The sequence below is a fragment of the Mauremys mutica genome, chromosome 1 (assembly GCF_020497125.1).
Source record: "Mauremys mutica isolate MM-2020 ecotype Southern chromosome 1, ASM2049712v1, whole genome shotgun sequence".
Classification (NCBI taxonomy): domain Eukaryota; kingdom Metazoa; phylum Chordata; order Testudines; family Geoemydidae; genus Mauremys; species Mauremys mutica.
Window position 1 is genome coordinate 89,651,124 of NC_059072.1, and position 17,986 is coordinate 89,669,109.

Consider the following 17,986-nt stretch of genomic DNA (forward strand, 5'->3'; position numbering starts at 1 on the left):
AAGACCTTTGATCATTTTCATTGCTCAGTCCTCCAAACTCTCTCCAATCTTTTTCAATCTTTTAAATATATAGTGCCCAAACTTGAACATCATGTTTTAGAAGAGACTTAACCAAGGCTATAAAGAGCCTTACGGGGAGGGATAGCTCAGTGGTTTGAGCATTGGCCTGCTAAACCCAGGGTTGTGAGTTCAATCCTTGAGGGGGCCACTTAGGGATCTGGGGCAAAAATTGGTCCTGCTAGTGAAGGCAGGGGGCTGGACTCAATGACCTTTCAAGGTCCCTTCTAGTTCTAGGAGATTGGTATAGCTCCAATTATTATTAGAATAATTACTTTCTTGTTTTACACAAACCAGTATCCTGTATAAAGTTACCTTGCTTGCAGGTTGGCTGTGTCAGAAGACTAACACTAAGCTATCCAGTCATTTACATCTTGATTGCTGGTTCAAATCCAGCCTAGGTCAGCAATGACTGCAAATGGTTTCCATCTGATGGTTGTTTGGTGGCTATAGATAAAATTTTCAAAAGTGCCTCAGTGATTTAGGAGCCTGAGTCCTAATTTCAAAAATTACTTAGGCACTTAGGAGCCTAAGTCTCATCAAAAGTCAATAGGACTGAAGTTCCTAAGTACCTATGCCACTTTTGAAAATAGGAAGAAGGGTCCTAAATCACTGAGGCACCTTTGAAAAATTTACCTTGTGTCAAGCGAGCTGGTGGTCTCCCTCCAGTTTCTGACAGGCAAACAGTCATATTCCAATTGGCATAGACACCAAGGACTGAACACACCATGAAGACTTGATTCTCTTTTTCTCCATGTAAACGGTGAGGCACAGCAATACACAACAACGTTAAGGAAGCTGTACCTGTGCTGGGGATAGAGGAAGCAAATCTTCAGTTCTCAAGGCTGTCGGTCTAACACATTTAACAGCAACATCCACTGACTCCTTTGACATTTCCATGGAGTGGTGAGCCTTGTCCATGGTTCTCTGTGTGCTGTTCCCATTCAGTTCACTCATTTTATACCTTTGACCCTCATTCCATTCCTGTTTTTTCATTTGTTATCCCCCATATTCACTGGATTTCTGAGCTCTATGGCCTCTCCTTCATTTGGGCCAGGCAATTTAGGCCATGCCTTCCCAGAATTCAACCAGAGACATTCGTTGACTCCCTTGATGCTTTCTTAGAATCGGGGAAGGGGTGCTGTGCAGGTGTCTCAGTTTGGTGTCTCCCTCTGCATCCCTCATGCTGAACCTGTCACCACACTCCTGTCCCTATTTTCTCATCATTTGCTCCCAGCTGATTAATTGATATTTGTTTTTTTGTAAATCCTTTTTATACAAGGGAGGCCATTGTTGGTTTTGTGGGAGGAAATCCCTTTTAGGGAGCCCCTCAGCTTATAAAGATCAAATTAGCTGACACCTTTTAGCAGCGCTAAATTCATTCAGTGTATGTTTAAAACAAAAACCATCTGCCCAGGACTAGTGCCTAAGGCGATCCTGTCTCACCGACTACCAAAAAGCTACATGAAAAAGCAATTTTAGCCCAAAGAGACAAATTAGCTATGGTTTTGGTTTGCTTACTTACAGTGTACTGTGTCTACTACCAAGTCACACACCTTTCCTTCTCCACATAGAAACCTCAGTAGCATGAAAATTAGCTTGCATTCATTGAGCCCTCTTCCTGCCTCTGACAGGGTGTGCACACTATTTATTGTGGGTTTGCTCATAAGCACAGAGCTGCACACATTCGTTTGATATTGTAGGGTTGTTCACTGGCTCAGGGTTCACATACACTGATTTATTTTTGCATGGTTGTTCATGAGTGCTGGGCTATGCAACAGCTGTTTGTTATTATCAGGAGGTTGTGAGTGGTGGGGCTGCTGTGCTGGCCTAGATTGTGTTTTTCAGAAGACAAAAATTAAGCTTTAATATTTAATCTTATTGAGCCAAACCCTCTGCTGGTGTAAATCAGCATAGTTCCATTCATTTCAGTAGCACTACACCAATTGGCTACAGCTGAGGACCTGGCCTAATAACTGCAAACAGATATAAGAGAAATAAAGGTAGGTCAAAGAGGGATTGGAGTCACACTCATGACCAGTAGGAATCACACTCATGACCAGTAATGGCGTCCCTTTAACTTCTGCTATGAAATACTTGTAACATTTAGCCAATAATGGGCTCAGGCTAGAGAGCATTAGGCAATTGGTAAGAGGACATCATGCTTCGATTTTAATCTTATCACTCCTGGCCCCCGCTTCCACAAACTCCAGAACTGCAATTTTCAAATGGCCATTTCCTCTTAGTCCCTGAGGCCCCCAGGTCACTTGCAGGTATATTTTGCTGCATTGAAGCAACTAAATTAATCAGCTGATTCTTTGTGAGTGAGAGGATTCTTGTGCATGGGTGGGTGAAGGTGGGATCACTGTAATGGAAGATTTATCAGTCATATTTCTCCCAGTCACTCACTGCTTTTCTTTTAAGTGTAAACATTTCCACCAGATGGGAGGCACAGAAGATTCAGGCAATTTTGGAACCTCATCATAGGGTGCTCCGATGCTACAGGAACCATACAGTAGATAAGATAGATACATAAATCTTTTCCATTTGTATCTATTAAATCATCCAGTCTGTCTCTCTGATTAACCAGTCTATTTCATCATGTATCTGTTAGAACATACAACTTCCTCCCCCTGCCCCCCATTTCCTCCTGCTGCTGAGGCTGTGTCCCTGCTGACCACCACATGCCATACATTCCAGCTGCCAAGAGGTTTAGCTGAAGGGACTTGGTGCAGCAGACTCACAATGCAACCCACATTTCTCTCAGGGTAGTGTAGACCATTAACAACCAAGGGATCAGCCCCAGCTTCTGCTTAATCCTAAACTCTTCAAGCCTCAGAAGTGAAAGACCAGAAGATGGAATCAAACCCACTGCAGAGACACTAACCCCTAGAGCTCTGTGTAGGCTGTGCAACAAGCTCACATCCTGTGCCAGCTTGAGGGGAGGGGTGAGAGAACAGAACTGGGAGTCAAACCCAGGCCTCCGACATGGCACTGCAGAGACACTAAACCTTAGATTTCTCATCTCTGAGCTCTGGTACCAACCCAAGCACTGAGAGTGCGGGACTGGGAACCAAAACACAATTCCACAGGGCAGCACAGAATACTAACTATTGGACGCCAGAGTCAGCTGGCCTCTTTTGCAACAAAACATAGGAGAAACAGGTTTGGTTTAACTGGTATTTAAAATGCATAAATAAATAAAACCACCTTTTCCCCCACAGACAAGATTTTTAAGGGCTGTTAACATTCCAACATTAGGATAAAACGAACCAAACAATAAATGATTTAAAAGGCTGTCGGGGAAAAGAGAGATCTTGGTGAATTTTTTTCTCTCCTGCTGTCTCTTAATGTTCTTTCATGGATGTATGGATATGTGAAAGAGGGTGATGTAGCAAAAGTTCCAATCAGCGCAGGTGTCCTGAGATAATTGCATTGATCAGAGTCCTTCACCAGCCACTTAGGACCTTTCTTTTATCCAGCTTATTGTATAACCAGCTTATCACATATGTGTCTATGTGTAGCACAGTGTCTACTGTGCTTCTGTATGCAGGTGCACACACAGGGGCTTGACATCGGTGTAACTCTATTTACCTCAGTGGTGCACCTCCTGTTCTACCGCTAGTGTGCAATCAGAATGGGACCCACAAAGCAGGCTCGTGTGTGTGGATGGGGCAGTAGAGGTTGCGGTCAGCGAGGGCAAAATTAACACATTTGACCGTTCAAATTTTTATCCTTTTAGGACTGTGCTTTGCACCTTCTCTCTGTGTTGCTGTTCGCTGAGGGAAAGACGGTTTGGAAGTTGAAGCTGTTCCAAAGTAAATTCGTATTTTCCCGAGCCATAAATTCTGCCTCTGGTTATGAAGCACCTGCATCATCTTTCCTTTGGCTTCTCCCAAACACGGAGAAACTCACCCCGTCCCTGAATGCAGCGAAAACATACGTTATAGGGAGAGAGGGTAGGAGGGCAGAGACGGGATATAATCACAAGGAACAGAGAGAGAGGTCCCACCTTCCCATACAGATTGGGTGACCATTTAACAACCCCCTAAAGAGCAGGTATCCCCCAACCCTGGATCCTCAGCTGCTCCCAGGCATGTTTTTCCCCAGACTCTTGACCGGGTGAAGGTTCGATCCCCGAGAAATTGGGGAGGGGGTGTGTGTATCCGCCAAGCCAGCCCCTCTCTCCCTACAATTGTGTGTTCTTTCTCCAGCCAGCGAGAAGGATCGGACTGCAGATCCCTGGGCCGTCACTGCTCCAACCGCTCACCAGCCCCAGCTCCTCTCCTTTCATTCCCAGAGCGAGGGCTGGCTGGCCTGGGCCAGTGGCCAGCTCTCTCCCTGCGCTCACATCGGCCGGCGGCTGGCTGCCTCCTTAAATCGGCTATAAACAAAAGTTAGCTGCAACCCAGGGGCGTAGGACGGGTCTGTATCTGATCTCTCCCTTATTTCACAGCAGGCACAACAGACGAGGACCGGGGTTGGTCAATTTCAGAGCACCCGGAGCAGGGGCCCGCCCTTCTGTGTGCGGGCCAGCTTGATTCTGCCCTGTGGGAGAGGGACCAGACCAGTCAGTGAGTGCGCTTGAGATTAAAATCAGTCCCCAGAGGGAGAGCGAGCCTGAGGAAGGAGCAGGAGAGGGAATGGAGGGAAGAGGAGACAGGGAGACTAGAAGAGACGAGGGCGGGGAAAGGAAGAGAGGGAGAGAGAGAACTGAGTGGAAGAAGGAGGGAGCGGAGGGACAGCGAGGGATAGAAACAGAGAGTGGGAGCGTGAAATGCCGAGGAGCGAGAGGGCTGGAGGGAGTGGGAGGAAGAGGCATGTAAAGAGAGAAGGAGAAAGCGCAGCAGACACAAAGGGAGAAGGAAACTGAGTGGGAGGGCGAGCGAGGAAAGAGGGGAGCACGGAGCACAGGAGGGGAGCGATGGCAGGTCGGCGAGGAACGCGGGAGGGCTGGGCGTGGGAAAGCGAACTGAGCCGGGGAACCAAGGCGGGAGTGGTGGCCCCGGAATAACGTGCAGGGAGCGGGAGAGGCTCCTGGGCTGAGAATGTGCAGAGCTTCGCCTCTGTCTCCAGCAGCAGAGCCCAGGCCGCGGGTGCCAGAAGCGTCAGGTGTGTGGTGAGGTGATTCCCCGCCCCTACCCACGCACCGGGACGGGAGCCAGCCCCATGCTCCCACCCCGCAGCAGCACGTGGGTTCTGAACCCTCCCAGGCGCGGCCCTCCTTCCACTGCGCGCGTCCTGCGCCCCGCGCCGCTCGCTCCTTCTGGAGAGCAAGAAAACCCGGGTGTCTCCGCTAATGAAACAGCCTCTGGACCCGCTCGCCCAGGGGTGTGAGCAAGCCGCGGCGTGGGGGGAAGGGGAGAGAACGGGTCTGGAGTCTGCTCCCTGCCAGCCACACAGCTGAGCTAACCCCCCGGTTGCGCGTCCACGTGGGCGTGGGATTGTGTGTCCCGGGCCTTGTGCTGCAGCAGCGGCGAGTCCCCGATCACCGCCCGCCGTGAGCCCCCTGCCCCTCGGGGCGGCCAGAGCGAATCCCTAGCGCTCTCCCTGGGAGGGGAGCTGCCGCTGCCCGTGGCTCCAGCCACCTGCGCTTTCTGCGGCCGGCTCCGGGAGCGCACACCAGAGAAGTGACCCCCGAGTCCCCCTGCGCTGGTCTCCGGTAGGAGGGGGGGTGCCCCTGCTCCGAGCAGGGGGCAGAACCAGCCTGCTCCCCACAGCCTCGCCGGGCCCCCGCTGCCCCAGGCAGTCACCCTTTCCAAGCTCTGCCTCCTCCTGGGGGTTATGCGGGCCGTGGTGACAGCCAGGGGGAGCGCAGCGCAGGAAGGGGGCGCGGCGCTGTCGACAGAGGGGGCGGGGGGCGACTCAGGGGCCGCCCAATCTTGGTACGCGGTGCTGGCGAATCGAGCTATCGTCCCCAGCCGGGGAGATCCGCAGCCAGGGCCGAGCATTAGCTGCAGAGACCCTGCCGAGAGAAGCCTGCACAGCCACAGCGGAGCAAGGCGGAGGCCCTGGGACCGCGAGCTGTAATGAACCGTGAGAAGCGGGGCCCCGCCGAGCTGTGTGAGCGGTGCAGCCTGTGCCTCTGCACACCCACGCCCCCACCCACACCACTGCTGCGTCTGCCTGCAGGCCAGGTGCAGCACCCGGGGGCCGCCCGCCTTCCAGTGCCAGCGGCTTTGTCGGTATCCGGGCGGGGCGCGTAGCGTGGGCCCCCGGGGCAGGGGTGGGGCCTCCCGCCGGCGCCCTGCGGAGCGGACAATCACTACAGCTGGCTTTTCACAAACATTAAATGGAATAAAGCACAATGATGATGAATCGTAGTGCAGGCTAAGGACCCGAGCCCCGCTCCCTCGGCCAGCCCCAGCTCCGTGGGGAGAAGCGAAGGAACGAGAATGTAGTTCCCAGCCCACCTCCTTGCACCCAGTGTGGGGAAGGGGGTGCCCGCACCGAGCCCGTCGGGCACTGCCTCTGGGCCATGGTGCTGTTACAAGGGGAAGGACGCGATCAGGCAGGCGCAGCCCGAGGCTCAGACCCAGCCTGGAGCCGGGCTGCCCACGCCGGCCTCGCCCGCGCTGGGGTCTCTGACACGCCCTTGGGGAAATGTTAACATCTCCGGGCTGGCTGCTCACGCATCCCCGCCAGCACACCCACTCCGCGCGCTCGTAAACTTTCGGCTCCAGCCTGCGGAGGGAGGCGGCCGGAGTCGGCTGGCAGCGAGTCGGAGCCAGGCGCGGATGCTATTTATAGAGCCTGGGAGAACTTGGCTACAGAGGTGGGGCCCTGCCGCTCAGCTGCCCCTCGCTAGTACGGGGCGCCTTTGGTTTTAGCAACACAAGCGTCAGCCACAGTAGCGAGGGGAAAGACCCGTTAGAAATATTAGGAGAGAGACTCAGAAGGGGAGAGGATCCTGGAGCGCGCGCCTCCTCTCACCCCTGCAGAATCCTTCCCCTCCGCACCCCAGGGCTTTATCCGATTTTAAATGACTCAAACTAGGGGACTTCTGCCACTTCTGCTGGGGTTTCAACCCAAGACACTCGCCATCCCACTTCTGTCCCTTGTATTGTCCCGGATCATCGGCAGCAGACGCGCCGTACGGGGAAGCTAAGGGGGTGTGGTAGGAATAAATCCCACATCAGCCTAGCTCCTCTGCACACTGATTTCCTGCTAGTCTCCTTCTTACTGTTCTGCATTGTCTCCCGGCCTTTGGAGACCCCTTCGGTTCTAGAGTCGCAGGGAGCATGGGACCGTTTTCTTATCACGCTCCTTGAATAGCATCTAATAAGCTCCAGAGGTTACCCTGGATTTCAGTCCTGTCTGACATTAGCCATTGGCCAAAGAGAGACTGGTAGAGTGACAGCAATTTCTTGCACGCGCGGGTGTGTGTGTGTGTGCACGAATCCTAACGACACAGCAGGTTGGAGAATGGATGTTGGTTAAAAAAAAATCAGCACTTGATAGTTTTCCGTATAGAGCAAACACGAGACACATATAAATGAACACGCCCCCAAGAGCACGTATCCCTTTGTCTTGCCACCATCTTACAGAAAGACTCACATGGCAAATTACTGTCGTGCATGTACCGGTATCTCTCGCCTAGGCACAGTCAAACTGCAAGATAGCCATTTTGCATCAGTGTAAGTAGCAGTTTGCGGAGGAGGGCGTGCATGAGCGGAGACAGAGAAAGGGACGGTATGGCTGTGGGGGGCGGGGGTAAGACAGGGGAAGGATCACCGCTGAACACAACCGCCACACCAGCACCGGGCGGGGGGGTGAGAGAGAGAATAAATTAAAACCATGGACTTGTCTGAATAAAGCGCCTAGTGGGTTTATTTTAAGTTTCTTGACGTGCTTGGACTTAAAATAGCCCATCACCTGCACGCAAGCACACACAGCAGCCTGGCTCGTTTCAGCCACTGTTCCTGGGACTGGCCACCCCTCGCCAGCCTCGCTCCCCATTTAGATCCGTTTCACTGCATTAGGCCTCCAATGATGCCCAGGCCCTGGTTCTAGATTGTGCACCATCCTTTTAGGCAACAAGCAGGTTTGTATTTATTCTTCTTAATAATAAACGGCGAGGAGGGAATCGAAGCACGGAATGAATGAGGGAGGCGAGGGGGCAGTGAAGAGAGAGGGAGTCGATTTGCCCTGGGTTGGATTTTAATTGTCTTAATTCCCCTTCTCCTACAACCCCCGAAATCCAGAGAACTTTCCCCTATATTCACTGAAATAGTAACTCAAACATTCCTATTCCCCTCTCTGCCCATCCTATCTGATGAGACAAGGGGGAGAGGAATCAACATGTCTGAGGACTATTCCTCCTTTTAGCTAGACCTACTCCTAAAACATCATCACTGGATTCTCAGTTATAGCGACTGTGGCTTCTTAAGCGAGCAACATCGAGCTGTCAACCTGGAAAGAAATAAAAAAGAGGAATTTCCCTACCTTGGTTTGTAGAAGCAGAACCTCTAGACGGGCAGATTAAAGGAGCGAGCATGTTGGGACTATCCAGACTTCTCTTCTTGCTTGCATATCCACATGAGAAGAATAAGGGTCGGGGGAGCAAATGGGGGAAAATGATAAAAAAAAATCCGATTTGGCTATAAAAATATCGTGTGTGTCAATCTTGGGTCTTGAAGCGGTGCAAATTCAAAGAGAAGAGATTCACTTCAGAGAGTGCAGGGAGGATGGTAACGCGCCACATCCAAAGCAATCATTGCTTTTTCACAAGTACGATTCTTATAATTATTTTTTTTCCTGGAGCCCTAGCGGATGAGGTTGTGTTTAGAGCAACTGGAGATCGGTGCTGTTCTTCTGCGAAGCATGATTATTCCCACAGCGTTCCCCACCTGAAGGGGGGAAATGATCGATATTTGTATTAGTGGGGTTTGAGGGAGACGACAAAGACTCCCCAATAAAGACATGGATTTATCTAGAAGCACGAGAAGAAAAACGCATTCCCCACTAGTGCATGCAGTCAGGAGAAATCGAAAACAGCTGGCACGAGTCTATAAATAATTCAGATACGGTCTGGTTGTACCATTCCTGGGATAGCCATGGATACGAGATCGGAAAACGAGCGAGATGTGAATCGTGGAGAGAAAGAGAGACCTCTACGCCCCCCACCACTCTTCTCCCCCCCCCACACACACACACCCAACCAACACACAGACGTACAAAATACAACACACCGCTTGGAACAAACACTTAGCAAATGCAGTTACCATCCCCATCTGCATTGCTGCTGACACGTCTGTCCGTCTCTTCCCACCCCATCTCTTCCCACCTCGCTCTGGGATTGAACAGGGGCTTGATTGTGCACTGAGTGTACATTTTGCATTTCTGGAGAGGTGGGGACACGCGCGCACACAGGGAAGCTGGTGTGCTGATGTGCATCACAGGGCTGTTGGTTTCACCTGCAACGTGTCTCGTACAGAGTAATTGCAACGCCTGGCCACACTCTCTGAACACATCCATTTGCTCTTTGGGGGTTGTTTAACTCTTTAATATATTTATAAAGGCAGGGGAGCTATAGTTATACCGACGTTTCTTTAATGAACTCATGGGTATTATTTCCCCTCCCATCACTCCTCTCGCGCAAAAACAATTAAGCCTCAAAGCGATGGTAAAATATAGACACATGTACCTACCAGCAAATCCTGTTTCAACAATTTTGAATTCCCTGGGGTGGCTATTTTCCCCTTTTTTTCCTGCAAAGCAGTATTAACAATCCATCTCAGGCATTTTGAACTTCTGCAGGTTCACTCAGGATCTTCTTTGACACAGGCAGGGTGGGAGGGGAGATTGTTCAGAGCAAATTAAAAAAAATCCTCTGCAATATAAAATCCCAGAGAAGATTTCCTGGGCGGGGGGAGCGGGGGTAGAGAGAAAGCAAAGGAAGGTGAATCAAAAAACACCCGGCAAAAAGCGAGCAAGCGAGAGAGAGAGAGAAGGAAAAGCAAAGAACCCAGATCCCAATTGGTGGTTATTGTGGGGAGAGGGGAAGAAGAAGCTTTGCAAGTCAACAGTAGGGAAAACAGGGGAGGAGGAGGAGGGAGCGCAAGGAAAATGGGTATTAATCACCCAGCAGTGGGGGTGGGGAGATGCAGGTTCTCCAGCTCTGGAAAAGGGTTTGAATCTCTCACACATACAGAAAGGGCTCTGGATTTTAAGGGGAAAAAAAAAGAAATTTCTTTTCCCGCTGTCTCTCTGGATCTTTCCCCCCTAGTGCAGAGACACCGGCTGAAGGCAGCTTCCAGCGTCATGTAACCGGAGGGGAGACATGCCGGCTTATCGCGGACCCATGGTGCCTCCTTCTGGTGAAAGGATAGAACAGCAACTAGCCCCGGTTCTTAGCAAGAAGAAGGAACCGGAGAAGGAAGGGGATCAAAGGGGGGGATTTTTTTGAACCTTCCCTTACCGCCACCCTAAATCTCTAGTACATTTCTGGGGAGTTGCATCTCAGGGACCCTGGCTGTGAGCACAGTTAAGGAGATTCACGTTTGCCCGGAAAGATTTGCTGATGGCTGGCAGACACCAAGTCTGAGCTCAGCACAAGGAGGGGGACTATCATTCTTAGTATAGCAAGACAACATAAAAGGAAATTGGATCTGAACTAAACGAAAGGGGTCAGAGGAGAGATAACATTAATAATCCAATTGGATACTCCATAATTAAGCCCGGTGGTTTAATTGCCGTTCTCAAATCCCCCCTGGAAGCTGAATAACGTGAAATCAACCCGAACAGAAAGGAAAACACAATTTCACTTGGCAGCCGGTTTGCATCGTCTCCATTCCCCCGGGGGCGCCCTGTGAGCACGCGCCCATTTCCCGGGGCAGCCCACAGCTTGGGGAGCTACCCAGCTGGTAAACTTTAAACACTCGGGTATTTAACCTCCCACTCGGGCAGCTTTTTAGTTGAGACTCTTGGGTCCAGCTGTCCGGATCGCGGAGAGAGGGACGGTCCCGATGTCGGGGCCTGGGGGCCTCGCTGGGGCGAGGGACAGCCCTATGCAGCAGGTCTAGGCGCACCGCTCCCCAGCCCAGGGCGAAGGAGAGCGGGGGGAGGCAAGGCAGGCTGGATCCTATGTGGCACCTCTAGATCTGGAGGAGACCGTCCTTGCCCCTCCGAAAGCCTGGGCCTGCTTCTAACCCACACCCCCACCTGCGGGGGGAACAGGAAGCCTGCCCTGGCACCTGTTTGAAACTAGACTGCCTGGCCTCTTTGGGACAATTGGATCTTACGCTGCTTGGAGCACCTGGAACCATCCCACCAGAGCCCCTGGGCCACAGGTTGGGCCGTGTCAATGCCTCTGGCTAAGGAACAGGTGGGGATTCAGTGAGGCCCTGCAGGGACAAGACACCTGTAACGTTATTGTCTTGGGTGCTTCTCCGGGGGCTCACAGGGCCAGTGCCCCCGCCCCCACGCTCTTTCCCAGGGCTGTTTCCCTGGGGCAGTAAAGTGGGTGTTGTCCACACAAGCGATTCTTTACAAGCCAAACTCCTGGCCCTGGGCGAGCACATTCCCTGCTGAGCCGGGGCGAGAGCGGAACCCGGCCACCAGGCCCCGCTAGCCCCGCACAGGAGCACAGTGCCCTGTGTGACAGAGGGAGCTGGATTTCAACTGTGCCATTTGCAGTGGCACTCACCTCCCACAAGGATCCTGTCTGAATGGAAATAACGCCCCTGCAAAAGAGCCCAAGGCCTTGACTCCACTCCACAAAAGGCAGCTTTTGTCACAAAACAGTGCAGGTGTACACACTACAATGCTCCTGCTGTTTCTCGGTGATAAAAGGACCTATGAAAAGATTGTATCTGAACCACCTGCAAAAATCTCCAGAATCTTCAGTAGTGCTTTAGAGCTGTGATTTTTGTCTAATTGTTTGTGTAGGTGTGGGTGGGTGGCATTTTCTAATGCACACATCACAGTAGCAGCAGGCACATGCTGCAGAGCCATTTGGGGCCTGAGTTTTTTATAGTACCTGCATGCCTTGTGTGTCCAATTACCACTACTGTGTACATGTAGTGGAGTGTAGGTGAAGATGCACATCTACAAGACTAGTGAGCTGTCATCCCTTCATTATGGTTCAATAACATGGACTACATATGCTAGGCGCATCAGGAGACTAAACAGCTTCCACAGGAGATGCCTGCATAAGATTCTGTGCTGAAGCTGGAGCACACTGATACACTTTTAGAAACCGCTGTCAAGAAGAGGAGATTGCAATGGCTCGGTCATGTCAGAGAATGGGAGGAAACTGTCTCCCCCAAAATATTTTATATAGCGAGATTCAGGACGGCACTAGAAAGCAGGCTCGCCCTTTACAACAGTATCACAATGTGCAATAATGACATGAAGTAATTCAACATCAATGTAGAAAGCTGTGAGGAGCGTGCAGAATCCCATCCAATTTGGAGGGAATATGTGACACTGGGTGTAGCTCAGATGAAGTGGCTTTGATCCAGATGATGGAAGCAAAATGAGAAAGAAGAAAAGCAGCATGCTTGGATTCTAACTCAGACAACACATGGATCTGTGAAATTTGTAACAAGCTGCATTACTCTTTAATTGGGCTTGTCAACCATAAGCAGATTCATCAGGCACTTGTTTAGACCTCTTACGCATATACCATGATCCAGTTTGGATCAATGGTTGTCAATGAACCTTTATCTAATATCTCTGTGCATGATGGTCCACTAGGCATTCAAGTTTGACCCTCAGGAGCTTTAAAAACAAAATCATGTGTGAAAGTTGGTGAAAGGGAGTGGGTGTTGGTTTCTTAGCATTTTTGTATATACAAAGAAAAGATAGATATCATGCCAGCCACTTTTAAGTCTAATTCCAGCAAAAGGAGGTTATTCTAGGCTTGGTCGGTGTCTGAAGGCACCTCAGGGGAGATCCAGAGCAAGTCAATGAAAATTATTGGAGGAAAGAAAGGGGTTATTAGATAAATTAGGGCACAAATCCTGCTCATTTTATTCATGCAAATAGTCCATCCAATTCACTGGGATTAGTGGCATGAGACACGCAGGCAGGATTTGGTCCTGGGATAATACAATATGGAAAGGAAAATAGGAGGCGATACTGAAATAAAAGAATAAGAGCAGTTGGCTGTTCTTTATTCTTTTACAAAATACAAGAAGAGAAGGCATGCAGTGAAACTGAAAGGCAAAGGGATACAATGAAATGCTTTTTATGCAACACATAATTTGTCCATGTAACCAGGGACACAGAATGGTTGGTTAAGGAAAATAGTTTTGTAAATGTCCCAGAAATGGTTATATGGATCAGAAGAACATCAGCAATGATACTAGGCAGGTTAAAGTTATTTAAGTGATCAGTCCTCATGATTCAAGGGGTAACTAGCTCACTAGCTCAGGTCATTGGTGTTTTCCCCATAGTTTAATACTGCATGATTAGATGCAGTATGGGAGTTTTGCACTTTTCTCTGGCAATGGCCACTCTTAGGGCTTGGCTACACTGGAGAGTTGCAGCGCTGGTGGTGGGTTTACAGCGCTGCAACTTACTCACCGTCCACACTTGCAAGGCACATACAGCGCTGCATCTCCCTGGCTGCAGCGCTGGCTTTACTCCTGCTCTGCCTCAGGTATAACTATTGCAGCGCTGGTGATGCAGCGCTGCTCCACCAGTGTGGCCACCAAAAGCGCTGTTATTGGCCTCCAGAGGTATCCCAGAATGCCTGTTCAGCCACTCTGCTCATCAGTTCAAACTCTACTGCCCTGGCCTCAGGTGACCCGCCCTTTAAATGCCCCAGGAATTTTAAAAATCCCCTTCCTGTTTGCTCAGCCAGGTGTGGAGTGCAATCAGTGAATCTTTCCAGGTGACCATGCCTCCATGCACCAAACGAGCCCCAGCATGGAGCAATGGCGCGTTGCTGGACCTCATCAGTGTTTCGGGGGAGGAAGCTGTGCAGTCCCAGCTGCGCTCCAGCCGTAGGAATTACGATACCTTTGGCCAGGTATCAAAGGCCATGCTGGAAAGGGGGCATGACCAGGACGCGGTGCAGTGCAGAGTTAAAGTGAAGGAGCTGCGGAGTGCCTATTGCAAAGCCCGCGAGGGAAACCGCCGCTCCGGCGCTGCCCCCACGACCTGACATTTTTACAAGGAGCTGGACGCGATACTTGGGGGTGACCCCACTGCCAATCCAACGACCATGATGGACACTTCAGAGCGGAGGGGGGGAGGAAACCGAGAGTGAGGGTACTGGGGTGGGGGGAGACACCCTGGAGTCCCAGGAAGCATGCAGCCAGGAGCTCTTCTCAAGCCAGGAGGAAGGTAGCCAGTCGCAGCAGCCGGTACCTGGTGAAGGACAAGCAGAGGAGCGGGTTACCGGTAAGCGGCTTTTATTTTCAGGATGGAAATGTTTCGGGAGAGGAGGGGGGGTTAGGGCTGCATGCATGCATGCATGCCTAGATGTGGAATAGCCCATTAATGTGTTCTAACGTCGCTGTAATCGGCCTCGGTAATCTCTTCAAAAGTTTCAGCCAGAGCGTGGGCAATGCACTTGCGCAAGTTTATAGGGAGAGTCACTGTGGTCCTTGTCCCAGTCAGGCTAATGCGTCCGCACCACTGTGCCGCGAGGGGTAGGGGGGGGACTATTGCTGCACAGAGGCAAGCTGCATAGGGGCCAGGGCGGAATCCGCATTGCTGTAGAAGACCCTCCCGCTCTTCCCAGGTGACCCGCAGCAGCGAGATATCTTCCAGGATTAACTCCTGTGGAAAATGTTGGGAGAGTGTTCAGTGCAGATGCCCCCTGTAGCTGTTCGCTGTCCCCAACGCACAGCCCTGAAGCAATCAGTCCCCCTTACTCACCATTTCGTGGATCCTGTGGGTTATGTGTGCTCTGTTTGGTATGGGAAAAGTATGCTAAAGTGAAGACTGTAAACTCCTTCACTGTGTGGGAATAACTGTCTGGATGAGATTATAAACAATGCTGCCTCTGTTAACTGTTGCCATTTTTGCCTTTCAAAAAGTGTCCTTGACTACTGGACTGCCTGTATCATCGACTGCTCAGAGGCTACAAAACCTCAGTAAGAAGCCACAAAAAAGCAAAGAAGACATGCTGAAAGCAGTTATGGATCAGTCTGCCAGAGAGAGTAAAAAAGTGCAGGACTGGAGGAAAAAACTGCAGGACTAGAGGGAAAGAGAAAGCAGGATCCGCCAGAGAAATGCAGCGGCTAAGAAGAAAAGCACAAAGCAGCTGATAAGCAGCCTGGCGCGCCAAGCGGACTCTATCCAGTCACTCGTAGCCATGCAGGCAGAGCACTACCGTGTCGCTCCCCCCACCCCGTCCCAAAGCTCTTTCCCTTGTGCCCCAATGTCAGCTTCAAACCCCCTTCCCCAGCATCCAGGTTCTTACCACCAGCAGCTGCCCCCAACACCTGTACGTTCACCAACCAGCCCTGAGAACTATGACCCTTACCCTCTGCACTCAACCCCCATCACCATGCAGTATAGCCATCCTGAAGTGCAGCACTCATTGCACAGCACTCCAGACAGGACATATTCAAACCTGTGACTGTACAGTCCACCACCCCACTCCCCTGCCCTTTTAGGTTCCCAAAATGTTGTGTGTCTGTCAATAAAGTTATTTTCTTTTCAATAAATGAATTCTTGGCTTTGAAAACAGTCTTTATTATTGCAGAAATTGAAAGATACCGTAGCCCAGGAAAGAAACAGGCACTGCAAATCATTTTAGGAAAAACAAATTCCTACTAACATTGTAACCACTGCACTTCACTCCCATGTAAGGCACCAAACATTACTGTTGGTTTTCAGCCTCAAATTCCTCCCTCAAGGCATCCCTAATCCTTGTAGCCCTTTGCTGGGCCTCTCTAGTAGCCCTGCTCTCTGGCTGTGCAAATTCAGCCTCCAGATGTTGAACCTCGGCGGTCCATGCCTGACTGAATGTTTCACCCTTCCCTTCACAAATATTATGGAGGGTACAGCACGTGGATATAACCGCAGTGACGCTGCTTTCCCCCAAGTCTAGCTTCCCATACAGAGATCGCCAGCGCCCTTTTAAACGGCCAAAAGCACACTCCACAGTCATTTGGCACCGGCTCAACCTGTAGTTGAACCGGTCCTTGCTCCTGTCAAGCTTCCCTGTATACGGTTTCATGAGCCAAGGCATTAATGGGTAAGCGGGGTCTCCAAGGATCACAATGGGCATTTTGACGTCCCGTACTGTGATCTTCTGGTCTGGGAAAAAAGTCCCGGCCTGCATCTTCCTGAACAGGCCACTGTTCCGAAAGATGCGTGCATCATGCACCTTTCCAGGCCAGCCTGTGTAAATGTCAATGAAATGCCCACGGTGATCCACAAGCACCTGGAGAACCATAGAGAAATACCCCTTCCAATTAATGTACTCGGATGCTAGGTGGGGTGGTGCCAGAATAGGAATATGCGTCCCATCTATCGCCCCTCCACAGTTAGGGAAACCCATTTGTGCAAAGCCATCCACAATGTCCTGCACGTTCCCCAGAGTCACGGTTCTTCTTAGCAGGCTGCGATTAATGGCCCTGCAAACTTGCATCAACACGATTCCAACGGTCGACTTTCCCACTCCAAACTGGTTCACGACCGATCGGTAGCTGTCTGGAGTTGCCAGCTTCCAGATTGCAATAGCCACCCGATTCTCCACTGGCGGGGCAGCTCTCAATCTAGTGTCCTTGCACCGCAGGGTGGGGGCGAGCTCAGCACACAGTCCCATGAAAGTGGCTTTTCTCATCCGAAAGTTCTGCAGCCACTGCTCGTCATCCCAGACTTCCATGACGATGTGATCCCACCACTCAGTGCTTGTTTCCCGAGCCCAAAAGCGGCGTTCCACGGTGCTGAGCATTTCCGTGAATGCCACAAGCAATTTAGTGTCATACACGTCAGGCGACAATATCATCATCGTTGGACTCCTCACTGTCACTTTGGAGCTGAAGGAATAGCTCAACTGCCAAACGTGATGTGCTGGCGAGACTCATCAGCATATTCCTCAGCAGCTCGGGATCCATTTCCCACAGAAATCGCGCTGCACAGAAACCCTTGGGAGGGTCACAATGGCGCCAAACGTGGACGGAAAAACAGTGACTGCTGGGATGTGAAGCGATGCATCATGGGGCGTTGGGACAGGAAGCGGAATGACCCACACCCTTCCGTCCCCTTCCCACAACCCACGGCGCCAAAATGGGACGAGGTGCTCTGTGGGATAGCTGCCCATAATGCACCACTCCCAACAGCGCTGCAAATGCTGCAAATGTGGCCATACTGCAGCGCTGGTAGCTGTCAGTGTGGCCACACTCCAGCGCTTTCCCTACACAGCTGTACGAAGACAGCTGTAACTCCCAGCGCTGCACATCTGCAAGTGTAGCCAAGCCCATAGAGATAGACCAGTGGACCACTGGTCTATTCCCATCTCACTATTTTTGTCCTTACATTTCAGCAGAGTTTGATCACCATCATCTCTGCACTTTGTTTCCCAGTGATCTTGGAGTTGACAAATGATCCCATTGCTACTTAGTCACAAGCTAAACCCACCAGTTTCTACAGTACAAATCCCATGTAAAAAATGAGACACCATCCCTTTTAGGTCATCCCAAAGTGCACTAAAGCTCCATGAGATACACATGACTTTTCTATTTCCTCTGTGTTGGTACTATCATAAGGATTCTATGTGTAGGGTTAATTAGCCCAGCAGAAGAAATTTGGAAATTCCATTTTGTTGTAATTTCTAATGTCTAATATCACCCTCCCACCCCCTCTTTTCAAAAAAAAGTCTCTGTTACTTACCTAAATCATTAAGGCCAAGCTATCCAAAACAATTAGTGATTTTGGGTGGCTAGTTTGAGCCATCTTAAAGAGGCCTGGTTTTCAGAGGGTAGGTAACTCAGAACTTTCTGAAAAATCAGGCCCTCCAAGG

General features: G+C 50.8%; 1 protein-coding gene across 1 annotated transcript in view; it reads right to left on the reverse strand.

Annotated features, from left to right (window-relative positions):
* Nucleotides 1-17,986, reverse strand: part of GRIN2B (glutamate ionotropic receptor NMDA type subunit 2B) — a 330,192-nt gene that overhangs the window by 290,719 nt on the left and 21,487 nt on the right. The window contains exon 2 of the mRNA XM_045001048.1: nucleotides 8,503-8,906. The gene's annotated coding sequence lies outside the window, so the exon portion shown is untranslated. The remainder of the gene's footprint in view (nucleotides 1-8,502; nucleotides 8,907-17,986) is intronic.